Source organism: Mustela nigripes, chromosome 12 (assembly GCF_022355385.1).
Source record: "Mustela nigripes isolate SB6536 chromosome 12, MUSNIG.SB6536, whole genome shotgun sequence".
Lineage (NCBI taxonomy): Eukaryota > Metazoa > Chordata > Mammalia > Carnivora > Mustelidae > Mustela > Mustela nigripes.
This window is the reverse complement of record NC_081568.1, coordinates 123,854,296-123,870,327: the sequence shown is the minus strand read 5'-3', so window position 1 is coordinate 123,870,327 and position 16,032 is coordinate 123,854,296. Positions and strand designations below refer to the sequence as shown.

Below are 16,032 nucleotides of genomic sequence, written 5' to 3'. Positions count from 1 at the left end.
ATTTCTCAGTTAGTTAATAATTATCTAGTAACTCTGTAAGTTTATGCCATTCTTAGAATTATTCAACATGTAAAATAAATATAAAGCACACTTTTACCTTTCATATTAAGGGCAGAAATATCATGATGGTAGCTTGAGACACGGCTGTTTATGCATAAAGTACTAAAGAAAAAAAGGCATTGAAATGATTCAGAACCAAGAAGTAATATTCTGTATTTAAGTGGTTAACAACTAAAAGACAATACTGTCTATACAAAGCCTTACCTTGTGTTCCTGAATTGATATATCTGCCTTTTTATAGATATCAAAGAATAGAACTGAAGTACAGCTGAAAGTATGTGTAAGTAATATCTCCTTTAACCAAAAATTCAAAGAACTTGGCAGAGATTGATATTAAACACAGCAGAACAGAATTTAAATAGAAAACCTAAGGACAGAGCAAGTAAAATAAGTAAAAAAAAACAAGAGTTTCATTGCTACCCACAATGGAGTAATTTGTGGCCGACCAATGCTCCCACTGAGAACAGCTATACAGAACTGAATCAAGTTTAAAAGATTTGTCTCAAGGTATCAGAGGATTGTTTAGGCAAATAGAAATTGAAAGGCCAAAATTTTGGAATAAGGCATACCCTAAAGAAGAGAAGCAACTTCTTGCATTTGGATACTTTAGAGGTATTTGCTAACTCTCAACATTGAGAAGAAGCTGAGAATTTGGGCAAAGGTCTGGGCAAAAAGCATCTAGTTAGATGACAAGAAATCAGCACACATTTGTGACAGATGCGTCAACCTAGAGACACAAAAATAGGGCTGCGCAGGATATCAGAGAGGAGAGAGAGAGAGAGACAAATGACACAACACTCTTGGGTTTTCACTCAGTACTCAGTACATGTGCTGAATTATGAATGTAAGCAGCTGTAATCAAGCAGAAATCTTAGAAAAAGTAGAGGAAAATTCTAGCAGTACTGTGATACTCTGTAGATGAGAGTGAGTTTAGCATACACTGGGAAGAGGAACGGTGATGAATACTACTTGTTCTCTGATATCTCTGTAAGGCTAAGACCTGAGAGTAAGGGCCTTCCAGATGTACTATAGCCTATCCAGGAGTTAATTTGGTTTCTAATTGGATTAATTTTGTCATCTAGCACTCTTTAACTAGCTGCAGAAAAAAACCAACACTCTAAAAAAAAAGATAATACCCAAAATTATCAGACAAAACGGACAATAGGACAGACCACAGGGGATCCAGAGATCATCATGATCAAAAAAGAATGTTGAAACAATATTGAGAAACAAACTGAGGGTTTTGGAGGGGAGGTGGGGCTAGGTGAGACTGGTGGTGGGTATTAAGGAGGGCACATATTGCATGGAGCACTGGGTGTGGTGCATAAACAATGAATCTTGGAACACGGAAAAAATAAAATTTAAAAAAATAGACAAATGGATTAAAAAAACCAGTATTGATATGAGCAATAATACAAATGACTATGAATATCTCTTCAGAAACCACGGGTTCAGAAGAGAGTAAAACAGTAGCTTTAGAATGCTGAACGACAACCCTCCCCCCAAAATAAACGTTGACTTAAAAATTATTATCCAGTGAAAATAGCCTTCAAGAATGAAAATGAAGTAAAGATATCCTCAGGTGAAGGATAACTCGTAAAATTTGTTATTAGCTCTAAAAGAAATTATTAGGTATTTTTTCAGTCTGAAGCAAAATAATCCTAGAGGAGAACCTGGAGGGTAGAGGAGGAATAAAACAAGTGATAAATATACTTGTAAGTAGACTAACTTTTCATCTTACGTTTAAAATATATATAACTACTGAAAGAGAAGTATAACATTGTCTGGTGTAGTTTTTCAAAGGTTGTAGATGTCATACATCTGACAACCATAAAGCGAGAGAAGAAAAGGACCTCTTATAGCACTTATACATTTTAAGTATCATGGCAAAATGTCAGCTTGAAGTAGAAAAGTAAGTATATATACATATAGTTTAGATATCTGTATCTGTATCTCCTGTCTTTGTATGGTCTGCACACTAAGATTGTTTTTATATTAGTAAGTGTTGTGAAAAACAATAAAGAACAAGAGGACTTATAGTTTCTACTCCAGTATGTAAAGAGCTTATAAGTCATCGCTCCCATCCTCACAGTAAGGAAGAGGTTGAACAGATAAAAAAAATTAACAGTAGAGGACAGACTGGGTGAACTGCTGTGGCCCAAAGTGGAGAGATAGGCAGGGAGGGAGAGTTATAGTTTGCTGGAGCAGAAGCCATTGGAACTGAATATTAAACAGCACTTAATCATTTGCTGGAGGTAGAACATGGAGTAACTTGAGAGTTAAAATCTACTGGAGACTTAGTGGTAGGAGGACCCCACACACTCTCATGACTCTAAACATCCCAACATCCCAGGTGCCCTACCAGGTTCTCAGAGTGGAAACTGAAAGAAAATCCTCTTGTGTTTGGGCAGGAGAAGAGGGAAAATAACCATGTGAAATATGCCCAAGAGAAGTCTACTGTCTGTAACAGAAGCCTTACCCTGTCGGAAACTACTTGACCAGAGTTTCCCCTGCCAAACTTTAAAAAGGAGGGTAATCAGACAAGTCAATCCCTCTCTAACCTTCCTGTCTAACCTAAGGGAAGGGAGAAAAGGGGCTCAGAAAAACTGAAAGTCACAGCTTAGAGACTCAGGCACACTGGGGTGGAAAGAGACACAAAATCTAAGATTTGATTTGATTTTTATTTATTTATTTGACAGAGATCACAAGTAGCAGAAAGGCAGGCAGAGAGAGAGGGGGATGCAGGCTCCCCACTGAGCAGAGAGCCCAAAGCGGGGCTCGATCCCAGGACCCTGAGACCATGACCTGAGCTGAAGGCAGAGGCTTAACCTACTGAGCCACCCATGTGCCCCCCAAATCCAAGATTTAAATGTAAGATTATAGAGCACTTTCCCTCAGCAATATCTTACCGCCACACCACTAGATCCCCAGCATTATAACAGAGAAGCACAACTGAGAGAGCTGGAAGGCTCACTCTGTTTCATAAAAAGATTCTAGGGAAACGCAAAGACAACTAGGAAGACAGAATGAGGATACCATGGGAAACTGAGGCCTTTGCCACCTTGCTACAGCAAACTTTAAACACAGCCTAACTCCTAGACAGAGAAACATAAAAACCTCTTATTAAAAGACCAATTTACCTCTTTTTTTTTAACATGATGCATAATGCCTGACTTTTAACAAACACATTACAAGGTATTCTGAGGGCAAGAAAACGTGCAAACCGAAAAAGCACAACATGCGTCAGACCCAGACTCAGGTATGGCACAGGTTTGGGAATGATTGGACTGGGAACGTAAAATAACTAAGATTAATATGCCAAGGGTTCTAATGGGAAAAAGTGTGCAACATGAAAGCAAAAATAGATAATAAGAGAAATACAAATTCAAGAAAAAATCAGAGGTAAATTTCAGAAAGCAAAAACCATAAGAGAAATGAAGAAATCCTTTCGTGGGCTCATCAGTAGACTGGAGAAAACTGAGGAAAGTATCAGTGACTGTGAAGATATGTCAATAGAAACTTCTTAAACCGAAAAGTACAGAGAAAAAGATGAAAAAAAACCCAACAACCCAAAATAAACAGAATGTCCAAGAACTGTAGCAATTACAAAGCTAAAACCAATTGCAAAACAAACACCAGAAAGAGAAGGACAGAGAGGAACAGAAGAAGGGAGTAATAATGGCTGAGAATTGTCCAGAATTAACAAACACCAAAGTACTGATCCAGGGAGCTCAGAGAACACCATGACGGAAAAAAAATAAAAAATACAACTAGGCATTCAACCTGTAGAATCAGGAAACAATGACAAAATCCTGAAAGAAGCCAGAAGAAACAAAACCTCACTGATAGAGGATTAAGGATTATTTATCTCAGACTAATCTTACAAACCATACAAAAAAGAAGACAGTGAAATGAAATATTTAAAGGACTGAAAAAAAAAATCATTAACCTAGAATGCTATGTGCAATGAAATTGTCCTTCAAAAATCATGAAATAAATATATTCTCAGATAAAAACAAACAAAAAAACCCACATGAATTGTAAACATGCTTTGCCAGAAATGTTTAAGGAAGTTCTTCAGATAAAAGAAAGATGGTATGAGTCAGAAATTTGAGTCCACCCAAACGAACAAAGAAACATGCTTTGCAAGTAACTTACTTTGCAAGAAATATTTAAAGGAGTCCTTCAGAAAAAAGAAAAATGATATGAGTCAGAAATTTGAGTTTGCATGAAGAAACAATACCAGAGAATGAATAAATGAAGGGATAATATTTCATTTTTTATTTTTAATTGGTATAATTGAAGACTTGTGTTCAAACTAATAATGGCGATAAGATGTTAAGTGTTTAAAGTCTATGGACTGTGAAATAGATGAGAGAAATCTTATAAAAGAGGAAGGAGGAATTGAGAATATTTTCTTACAAGGTACCTTCACTACCCATGAAGTGGTATTGTGTTATTTGAAAGTAGACTTAACCTGCTTATATACTGGGAATCCTATAGAGACTCCTAAAACATTTTTAAGAAATATCATTGTCGTGGCCCCTGGTGACTCAGTTGGCTGAGCATGTGACTTGATTTCCGCTCAGGTCATGATCTTGATGAGCCTCCTGTCAGGCTCTGTTTGCAAGGCAGTCAGCTCGAGGGCTCTTTTTTTCCTTCTGCCACTCCCCCTGCTCGTGCACAATATACCCTCTCTCAAATAAATCTTTAAAAAGAAAAAGTATAATTCCATTCTAACAGATGAGAAACAATAGAATCTCATAAAATAATAAAACCAGAGTAGGGAAAAAAAATGAAAAAGAAAGAAGAAAAAAGAGGGAAGGATGAAAGCAAGAAAGAACAATTTGTTGGCATGTAATTGTTTGTAGTCATCATTTATGATCTTTTGTATTTGTGTTGTGTCATCTGTGATGTCTCCTTTTTCATTCATAATTTCATTTGTTTGAGTCCTCTTTTTTTCTTGGCAAGTCTAGCTGAAAGTTTGTCTATTTCGTTTACCTTTTCAAAAAACCATAGATCTTTTCTATTGCTTTTTTAGTCTTTATTTCACTTATTTCTGTTCTGACTTTGTCGTTTCCTTCCTTCTATTAACTTTGGGCTTAGATTGTTGTTTTCATAATTCCTTGAAGTATAAAATTAGGTTGTTTATTTGAGATCTTTCTTTTTTCATAATGTAGGCATTTATTGGTGTGAACTTCACTCAGAATTTCTTTTGCTGCATCCCATAGATTTTGGTATGTTACACTTCTACTTTTATTTATCTCAAGGTATTTTTTAAATTTCTCTTTTGAGTTCTCCTTTAAACCATTGGTTGTTCATTAGGATGTTTTTAAACCTCAACATATTTGTGAATTTTCCAGTTTTCTTATTGAAATCGATTTCTAGTTCCATACTATTGTTGAAAAAGATGTTTGATATGATTTCACTCTTCTTAAACGTAATAAGTCTTGTTTTGTGGCCTACTATGTGATCTGTTCCACATGTAATTGAGAAGAATATGTACTCTCCTGCTGGGGATGCAGTGTTGTGTAAATGTTTGTCGGTCCATCAGACCCAATGTGTAGTTTAAGTCCAATGTTTCTTTACCGATTTTCTGTCTGGATGATCTATCCTTGTTGAAAGTAGGGCGTTTAAGTCCCCTACTATAATTGTATTGCTATCTGTTTTTCCCTCTAGGTCTGCTAAAATTTGCTTTACATATTTAGATGTTCCTCTGTTAGATAAATAAATATTTGCAAATGTTATATTCTCTCACTGGATTGATTCTTTTTCATTATGAAATGATATTTGCCTCTCATTACAGTTTATTGTCTACCCCAGCTTTCTTTTGGCTTCTATTTGCACGGAATCCTTTTCATCTCTTTACTTTTAGTCTGTGTGTGTCCTTACATATGAAGTGAGTCCCTTGTAGGCAGTATATAGATCGGTCTTGTTTTGTTTTGTTTTGTTTTGTTTTTATCCATTCAGTCATTCTATGTCTTTAAATTGGAGAATTTCATCCATTACATTTAAAGTAATTATCAAAAGGTATGTACTTGTTGCCATTTTGTTAATTGTTTTCTGGCTGTTTGTAGTTCCTGTTTCCTTTTGTCTTCTCTTGCTTTCCTCCTTGTGGTTTGATGATTTTCTGCAGTGGTATGCTCTGATTCCTTTCTCTATATCTTTTGTGTGTCTACTATAGATTTTGTGTTTCTGGTTACCATGAGGTCTACATAAAACATATTTTTAATGAGCTCAGCTTAACCTTGAACACATACTAAAACTCTAATTTCTTTTTTTAAAGATTTCATTTATTTATTTGACAGAGGGATCACAAGTAGGCAGAGAGGTAGGCAGAGAGAGTGGAGGCAGGGTGGGGGGGGGGAAGCAGGCTTCCCACTGAGCAGGGAGCCTGATGCGGGGCTCCTCCCAGGACCCTGAGATCATGACCTGAGCCAAAGGCAGAGGCTTTAACCCACTGATGCACCGAAGCGCCCCAGAAGCTCTAATTTTTTACTCCTTCCCTACATTTTATGTTTCTGATGTCACAGTTTACATCTTTATACCTGTGTGTCCATTAACAAATTCTTGTAGTTATGTTTATTTTTATTAACTATATTAACCAGATAGACCTTATTTATAATCGCACCTGTAATTATAATTACATGAAACTTTTCCTTCAGCCAAGCCTGGGCTCTTGGTTGTCTCTCAAACTTTTGTGATTGTCCAAATTACCTTCTTTGTGGGTCCTATTGAGAATGTGCTAGACCTCTCAGTGTCCCAAAGGGGAGAATAACAGTACCTAGATTTAGTCTAATTGGAAGCTGTACCCTCAGCACTGTTAAGAAAGAGTTAGTTTGGACTCTTCCAGGGAGAAACTGGGAGTTGTGCTTTTTTTTTGCCTGTTACCTCTTTGCTGGGTTTGAGTGTATAGCTGCGGGAGGGTAGATCTGTGCACATTAATGACTGCTTCTTTGTATGCTATGGTCCTGTGGGACTTCTCAGTGCAACACCTTTTGGCTATGAGAGCCATACAATCCTGGGACACATCCTTTGGGTGGCAGCCACAAAAAAACAGGGATGCCGGGGTGCCTGGGTGGCTCAGTGGATTGGGCCGCTGCCTTTGGCTCAGGTCATGATCTCAGTGTCCTGGGATCGAGCCCCGCATCGGGCTCTTTGCTCAGCGGGAGCCTGCTTCTCTCTCTCTCTCTGCCTGACTCTCCGCCGACTTGTGATCTCTCTCTCTGTCAAATAAATAAATAAAATCTTTAAAAAAAAAAAAAACAAAACAGGGATGCCAGTATAGGTGGAAGCTGCTTCTAGGGAGACATTGGCAATTTGGAATGAGCTCAAGTGAGAAGGCAAACGTGGTGTCTAATGGTTTCCCTGATCTCTGGGGAGGATTGCAGTCAACCCCAATAGGCCTTCTAAATTGGAAACCTGATGCTCAGACAGCTACTTTTAAAATACTCAAATAGGCCTCTTTCAGGGAAAATGTGAAAGATGGGTATTTTTTCTTGCTCCCTCTGCACTGAACCCTGTGGAAATAGCTGGTTAGGAACTGTTTCTTTGGAAGGGCCTGGGTGTCTCAGTCCTTAGACATCTGCCTTCGGCTCTGGTCATGATCCCCGGGTCCTGGGATCGAGCCATCTCTCTCTCTCTGCATGTCAAATAAACAAATAAAATCTAAAAAAAGAAAAGAAAAGAAAAGAAAAAATAAGAAAGAAAGGAAGAAAAAATAAGAATAAAAAAGAAAAAGAACTGTTTCTTTGTTTGCTACAGTATTGTGGAACTCTGCAAGGAGCATTGTGATCAGCCCCTGAATACATGTTAAATTAGAAGCCTGACCCTCAAGTAGTGACTTTTAAATTATGCAGATAGACCTCTTTCAGGCAATGATAGAGATGAGCATTTTTTCCATTCTCTTTCTGTGCTGAGCCCTGTGGGATAGCCATGGTGAGTCTGCAGAGACCATTAAATGTTTCTTCTTTGCCACAATCTCATGGATGTGTGGATGCAAGCCGCATTGGCTTTTGGAGCTAAGTGTTTTGGGTGTCTACCACTTGGTGTGAGTCTTAAAAGTTGATGCAATAGATGTGGGGTCGATTCTCTTCACTCCTTACGGAGAGGTTGCTAGTTGGGTGGTCCTTCCTGAATATCAGGCACTGCGCCTGGGGAAGGGATCATGGTAAAAAATATGTCTCAGGGTTTCCTCCCTGTTCAGTGTGGGTGATGGAATTCTCTTACTTGCCCAATGGGTAGGAGGGATTCAGCTAGTTTTGGATTCTTTTCAGTGGAATTTCTCTGTGTGGCTATAGATTTGGTGTCCTTGGGAGGAGGTCAGTTCTGGAGGTCCCTATGTCATCATCTTGGACTGCAACCAAGATAATCTTTTCAACAAATGATGCTAGAAAAACTGAACATGTACATGCAAAAGAAGAAGAAGAAGAAGAAGAAGAAAAGAAAAGAAAAAGAAAAAAAATCTAGAGACAGACAGACTTACATGCTTTACAAAAATTAAATCAAAACTAACTAAAAATGGATTATAGACTTAAATATAAACACCAAACTATAAAACTTCTGGAAGATAAAGTAGGATAAAATCTAGATAACCTTGGGTTTTGTGATGATATTTCAGATACAACACAAAAAAAGGAAGTATGAAAGAAAAAAAAAGATATGTTAAATGTCATTAAAATTAAAATCATACTCTGTGAAAGACGCTGTTAATAGAATTAAAAGATGATGCACAATTTGGGAAAAAAATACATATTTGATACAGGACATACCCCAAATATTTAAAGAACTCTTAAAACCCATCAATTTACAGAGAAACAACTCAATTGCAAATGGCCAAAAGGTCTGAACATTCACCTCACTAAGGAAGATGTACAGGTGCCAGTAAGCACATGAACATATGTTTAGAATTATATGCCATCAAGGACCTGCAACTTAAAACAACAATGAGATGCCACTACACATCTATTGAAATGGCTGAAATCCAAAAAAACTGACAAAACCAAATGCTAGCAAGGATGTGAAGTAAAAACGACTCACATTTGCTGCTACTGGTAATATAAAATAGTAAGTCACTTTACCAGTTTGGCAGTTTCTCATATCGCTTGCACATAGCTTTTCCATACCATTCAGCAATTGTGCTTTCCGGTATTTACTCAAAGGAATTGGAAACTTACATTCACACAAAAACCCATCAGTGAATGTTAATAGCATCTTCATTCATAATCACTAAAATTGGAAATAATCAACATACCTTTCAGTTGTTGAATAGATAAACTATAGTACACCATACACAGAAAATTATTCAGTGATAAAATGAACTATTAAGCCACAAAAAGACATGGAAGAACCTTAGATGTATATATTGCTAAGTGAGAGAGACAGTATGGAGGTTACATATTATATGATTCCAACTAGAAGACATTCTGGAAAAGGCAAAATTATTGGCAAAATTGCATATCTGATTTGGGCTTTTAAAAATATCCTCTGGGGGTGCCTGGATGGCTCAGTCAGTTAAGCATCTGTCTTCAGTTCAGGTCATGATCCAAGGGTTCTGGGATCGAGTCCCACATGGGGCTCCCTGCTCTGCGGGAAGTCTGCTTCTCCCTTTTCCTCTGCCCATCCCCCTGTTTCTGTTCTCTCTGTCAGATAAAGAAATAAAAGTTTAAAAATTTCTATTTACTCTTTTGAACATATGGAATACTGATGTAATAACTGATATAAGATCAATTGTGAAAAAATGTACCACACTAAGGCAACTTACTACTAATTGCTGAAACTGTGTGTTGAAGGAGAAAGAGGTATATGGTAACTCTGTATGCTCAATTATTCTGTAGACCTAAAATTATTCAAATATCTAGTTTATAAATCAGAATATAATAATCTAAAATTATTTTGAACTATAGGTACTTTTTCAAATGATTTATAATATAAAGTAAGACCCTTTGGCTTCATTCTAAATTTATATTTGGAAATTGTTCTGGGCTTTCACTTCCAGCCAAGATGGGATAACAGATTTCCTCTCCTACCAAAACAACCGAAAATTTGACAAAAATCAAAACAGTGGTTTTCAAGATCTTGGAATCAGTCACTGAAGGACAGTGGTACATGAGATGAGAAGCATTCAAGATGAGCCCTGCAATTCCTCCAGCTTACTGCCTTAGTAGAGTTTTAAGGTCGTAGCACAGGGAATGCAAATGAGACAGATCCTGGCTGATTGCCTGAATTGAGGACATTGAACTGAGAGTTCAGAGAGACCAATAGAGCTAGGGTTCACAGGCTTGTATACTAGAGGACATACCTGTAGAAGACTCTCTTATGTATTCAGTAAAGTGGTAGCTAGTAACTAGGCTATGTTTGAAGAAAGTTATTGAGTCTAAGTCCACCAAGAGAATGAGAATTACAGTGTACACCACTCATACAAAATTGTCAATAATATCTGCTCTAGTCAGTCAAATTGAAACCTCAAAAATCATAGTATGTAAAGTACACAGAAGGATCTTGTCTCAGCAGTGGGTGATAATTAATTCTAAACCGAATACTACTCTCGCTCTTCCTGTCAAATCTGCCTACCGGCTAAGAAAGATAAAAGTGTTTCTTCAGAATAAAGCTTAAAAATAGTCACAAAAATAAAAAAATAGTCAACATTCAACATTGAAATTTACAAAGTCCAATATCCAGTAAAACGTTGTAAGGAATTCAAAGCAGCAGGAAAATACAACCCATAAGAAGAAGCTAAATCAGCTGGTCAAAACTGACCCATAACTGACGGATGTTATTATCAGAGTTAACACAGTTATTATATTAGTATTCCATATGTTCAAAAAGTTAAGTAAAAGATATTTTTAAAAAACCCAAATTGAGTATATAGAAACAAAAAACCAGGAACTCTGAGGAAAACACTATGAGATTAATGACAGATTAGACATTGCAGATGATTTAATAAATTTGAAATTAATAACAATATATATCCAATGAAAAATACAGAGAAAATACAATTAACAAAATTGAAGCATCCAGTGAGTTGGACAAGTTCAGTGGCCAACCATATATACAGCCGGAGTCTCCAAAGGAGGGGCCTTGAGGAAAAAAAAGTAATTGAAAAAATTATGTTCAAGCTTTAAAAATTTCATGTAAACTGTAAACCTACAGAACAGATCCGGGAAACTGAGCAAACCCTCAGAACAAGAAACATGAAGAAAATTATATCATGCTACATAATAATCTAATTGCTCAAAATGAGTGTAGAGAAAAAATCTTAAAAGCAGTTAGGAGTGGGAAAAATACGTTATATACAAACGACCAAAGATAAGAGTAACAGAGGGTTGTGGAAAGAGACATGGGTGGGGGGGTGACATAACTGGGTGATGGGCATTAAAGAAGGCACATGATATGATGAGCACTGGGTGATATACTCAACTAATGAATCATTGAACATTATACATCAAAAACTAATGATTGCTATACCTTGGCTAATTGAATTTAAGTTGAAAAAAAGAAACAATGCAGATAAGAAGACAGTAGGATATTTTAGAAGTACTGAAAGACAAAAGTCAACTAATAATTCTATACCAAGTCAGAATGTCTATAAACAATGAAGGAAAAATAATTTACACACAAATAATGTAAGTAGTATTTGAACAACAGACTTACACTAAATGAAATCTCTACAAATGTCTTTCTGGATGAAATAAAATGATACCAGATAAGAATATGAACTACACAAAGCAAAGAAGAGGAAAAGAAATGGTAATTTATAGGTATTTTTTCTTAATTAAATCTCTTTTAAAATAATTATTTAAAATAGATAAACATAATATGGGTTTACTCGAAGTGCTATATATCACATGTTGGTAGACTGTGTTAAGCTAAACATGTATAATATACATGCTGAAGCATCATAAAATAACAGGATCACAGCTAGTAAACTAAGCTGACACATAAATTAAAATAGAATTTTATAAAAACATTTGTTTAGTCTCAAATCAGCCAAAAAAAGAAAAAAGAGAACAAAGAAAAGATAAAAAAGGAAACAACTAGAAAGGGTAGATTCAAATCTAACAATAGTGCTAATTACATATAATGTCAGTAAAAAGGCAGAAAATTTCCAAGTTGATGAAAAAAAAAGAAGCAAGACCCAACTATATATGTTGCGTAAAAGAAATGTGCTTCAAATATGGACACAAGTAGATTATGAGTAAAAGGGGGGGGGGGAAGGATGTATCATATTAACAGTAATCTAAAGAAAGCTGGAGTATAATCATAGACAAAGCAGATTTGGGAACAAATAATATTAGCAGGAATAAGGTGATTATGTAATGATAGAGTGATCAACTAATCAAGAATTGAAACAATTCTTAATATTATGAACCAAATGAAAGAGCTTTAATATATGTGAAGCAAAAACTTAGACACTGCAAGTAGAAATACAGAAATCCACAAAGATAGTTATTTTGATACTCTTCTCTTAATGATAGAAATAGGCAAAAATACCTCAGTGAGGATGCAAAAGATTTGAATAATATTAACAACCAACTTCACATGATTGACATTTATAGGATATTTCGCATATCAAAGAATACACATTCTTTTTAATAACACAGGAAACCCAGGGGTACCTGGGTGGCTCATTGGGTTAAAGCCTCTGCCTTCAGCTCAGGTCATGATCCTGGAGTCCTGAGATCGAGCCCCGCATCGGGCTCTCTGCTTAGCAGGGAGCCTGCTTCCTCCTCTCTCTCTCTGCCTGCCTCTCTGCCTACTTGAGATCTCTGTCTGTCAAATAAATAAATAAAATCTTTAAATAAAAATAAAATAGCACAGGAAACCCAAAGTCAAGCATATTCTGTAAAGCAAATCTCAGTCAATTTAAAGGATTAAACCATATAATTGAATTAAATTTCTGACCATGATGAAATTAAATTAGATGCACATTAGTAAAAAGATTTCTGAAAAAGTCCTGAATATTTGGAAACTGAATAACAATCCCCTAAATAACTTGTGTTCAAATAATTTCTTCAGAAGAAGAATTTTTGAAGTGAATGAAAATGAAAACACAAGTAACAAAACTTACAGAATGTCGCTAAGACAGTACTTAGAGGAAAATGTATTAGCTTATATTAGAGAAGAAAAAAATCTCAAACAAATGACACTTGCGTCTGCCTTAATAAACGAGAAACATCAAAGCATATTGATCCCAAAGTAAGTACAAGAAGGGAAACAATTGAAGTTAGAACAGAAATCAATGAAGTAGAAATGAGAAAAACAATAGAGGAAATATAATCAGGTCAAATTTTGAGGAGATCGATAAAATTGCTAAATCTCTAGACAGAGAAAACTACCACTATCAAGAATTAGAGTTCTGATGTGATGTTTTTGTAGATTCCATCAGTATTAAAAGGATAGTAAGGTGATGTTATAAATAACTTATGCTCATAAATCTGATGGCTTCCATGAAATGGGTAAATGCTTCAAAGGACACATACTCATATAAAAGAAAAAAACTATGTGTCTAGTAAGTAAATCAGATTTGTACTTAAATTACTTTCTGACAAAGAAAATTCCAAGCCCAAATGGTTTTGCTGGAGAACTAAACCAAATATTTAAACAATATCTGATGTTACACAGATTCTTTCAGAAAATTGAAAAGGAGTGTATACTTTCCAACATATTCTATAAAACTTGCATTACCTTTATTTCAAAACTGGACAAAAGACATTGTAAGAAAAGAGAACTATAGACCTATTTCTCTCATGAACATAGATTCAAAAACTATTAAAAAAATTCTGGCAAATTGAACCCAATAGTATAGTAAAAGGAAAATAAACTATGATTAAGCAAGATTTATCAAAGGAATGTAAGGTGGCTTTAATAGTTGAAAGCCAATTGATATAATCCACATATTAATAAACTAAAAATGAAAAAACCCATAATCACAATAGTGTCAAAAAGCTCCACAATGAAGTGCAACATTTATTCCTTATAAACTAGGAAACTAGGAATGGAAGGGAAGTGTAAAAACATAAAGTTAACACTCTACTTAGTGATTATTGTGGAATGAATGTGTTTACTCTCCCACTAAATTCATATGTTGAAGCCTTAATCTCCAATGTGATTGTGTTAGGAGGTGGAGCCTTAAGGAGATATTAGGTTTAGATAAGGTCCTGAGGGTAGACCACCCTCCCCCTGATGATGGAAGTTAATGTCCTTATAAGAAGGGGAATAAACCAAAGACTTCCCTCAATTTGCCATGTGAGGATACATTGAGAAGGTGATGGTCTGTAATCTGGGAAGAGAGCCCACACCAGATACTGTGGGGAATAAATGTTTGTTGTTTAAACTACCCAATCTATAGTATTTGTTCCAGGAATCTGAGCAGACTAAGACAATGATGAAACATTGAATAACCAGGAGTATAATAATATCTACTTCCAGTACTTCTATATTAACATTATTGTGGATGTTCTAACCATTGCAATACTGTACGAAAAGGAAAGAAAAGGCATCCTGATAAGAAAAATAGAAGTAAAATTGTGTTTATTTGAAGGTGACAAAATTGCTTTTGTATATGAAGATTCAGAACCTACTATAATTTAAAAAACGAGTTTAGGGGCACCTGGGTGGCTCAGTGGGTTAAGCATCTGCCTTAAGCTTGGGTCATGATTCCAGGGTTCTGGGATCCAGCCCAGCAACTGGCTCCCTGCTTAACAGGGAGCCTGCTTCTCCTTCTTGCTCTGCTATTCCCCCTGCTTGTGCTCTCTCTGACTTGCTATCTTTTTGTCAAATAAAAATCTTAAAAAAAATGACTTTGGCAAGTTTGCAGGACACAAGATCAACATGTAAGAACTTACAGTTTTTCTACATACAACCTACAAATAAGCAGAAATTAGTGTAAAAAATAACAAAAAGAAATACTATAGAAGAAAAGATCATTATACAAGAAACTATGGTGTTTTTATATACTACCTACAAACAACTGGAAATTGATAATACACAAAAATGCCATTAGAATTAGTATCAAAAAGAAGAAATACTTAAGGTCAAATATAAGATGTGAAAGCCCTATTCATAATTACTACAAAATATTCCTGTACTAAATTAAAGACCTAAATTTTTAAATAGATATCCCATGTTCATGGGTGTGAAGACTCAATATGCTAAGAAGTTAATCCTCCCCAAGCTGATGTCTGTATTCAGTGTGATGACAATCAAAATCCCAACAGGTACTTTGATAGGAATTGCATTAAATGTGTAGATTGCTTTAGGTAGCATAGATATTTTCACAATATTTATTCTTCCAATCCAGGAGCATGGAACATTTTTCCATTTCTTTGTGTCTTCCTGAATTTCTTTCATGAGTACTTTATAGTTTTCTGAGTATAGATTCCTTGCCTCTTTGGATAGGTTTATTCCTAGGTATCTTATGGTTTTGGGTGCAATTGTAAATGGGATTGACTCCTTTATTTCTCTTTCTTCTGTCTTTTGTTGGTGTAAAGAAATGCAACTGATTTCTGTGCATTGATTTCCTTACACCACACACAAAAATAGACTCAAAGTGGATGAAGGACCTCAATGTGAGAAAGGAATCCATCAAAATCCTTGAGGAGAACACAGGCAGCAACCTCTTTTTCTTCAGCCACAGCAACATCTTCCTAGGAACATCACCAAAGGCAAGGAAAACAAGGGCAAAAATGAACTATTGGGATTTTATCAAGATCAAAAGCTTTTGCACAGCAAAGGAAACAGTTAACAAAACCAAAAGACAACTGACAGAATGGGAGAAGATATTTGCAAGCAACATATCAGAAAAAGGGCTAGTGTCCAAAATCTATAAAGAACTTAGCAAACTTAGCAAATTCAACACCCAAAGAACAAATAATCCAATCAAGAAATGGGCAGAAGACATGAACAGACATTTCTGCAAAGAAGACATCCAGATGGCCAACAGACACATGAAAAAGTGCTCCATATCACTCG

General features: G+C 35.8%; 1 protein-coding gene across 1 annotated transcript in view; it reads left to right on the top strand.

The window, feature by feature from the left end:
- The window catches only part of SLCO6A1 (solute carrier organic anion transporter family member 6A1), a 111,420-nt gene that overhangs the window by 49,222 nt on the left and 46,166 nt on the right, over positions 1-16,032 (top strand). The gene's annotated exons all lie outside the window — the stretch shown is intronic.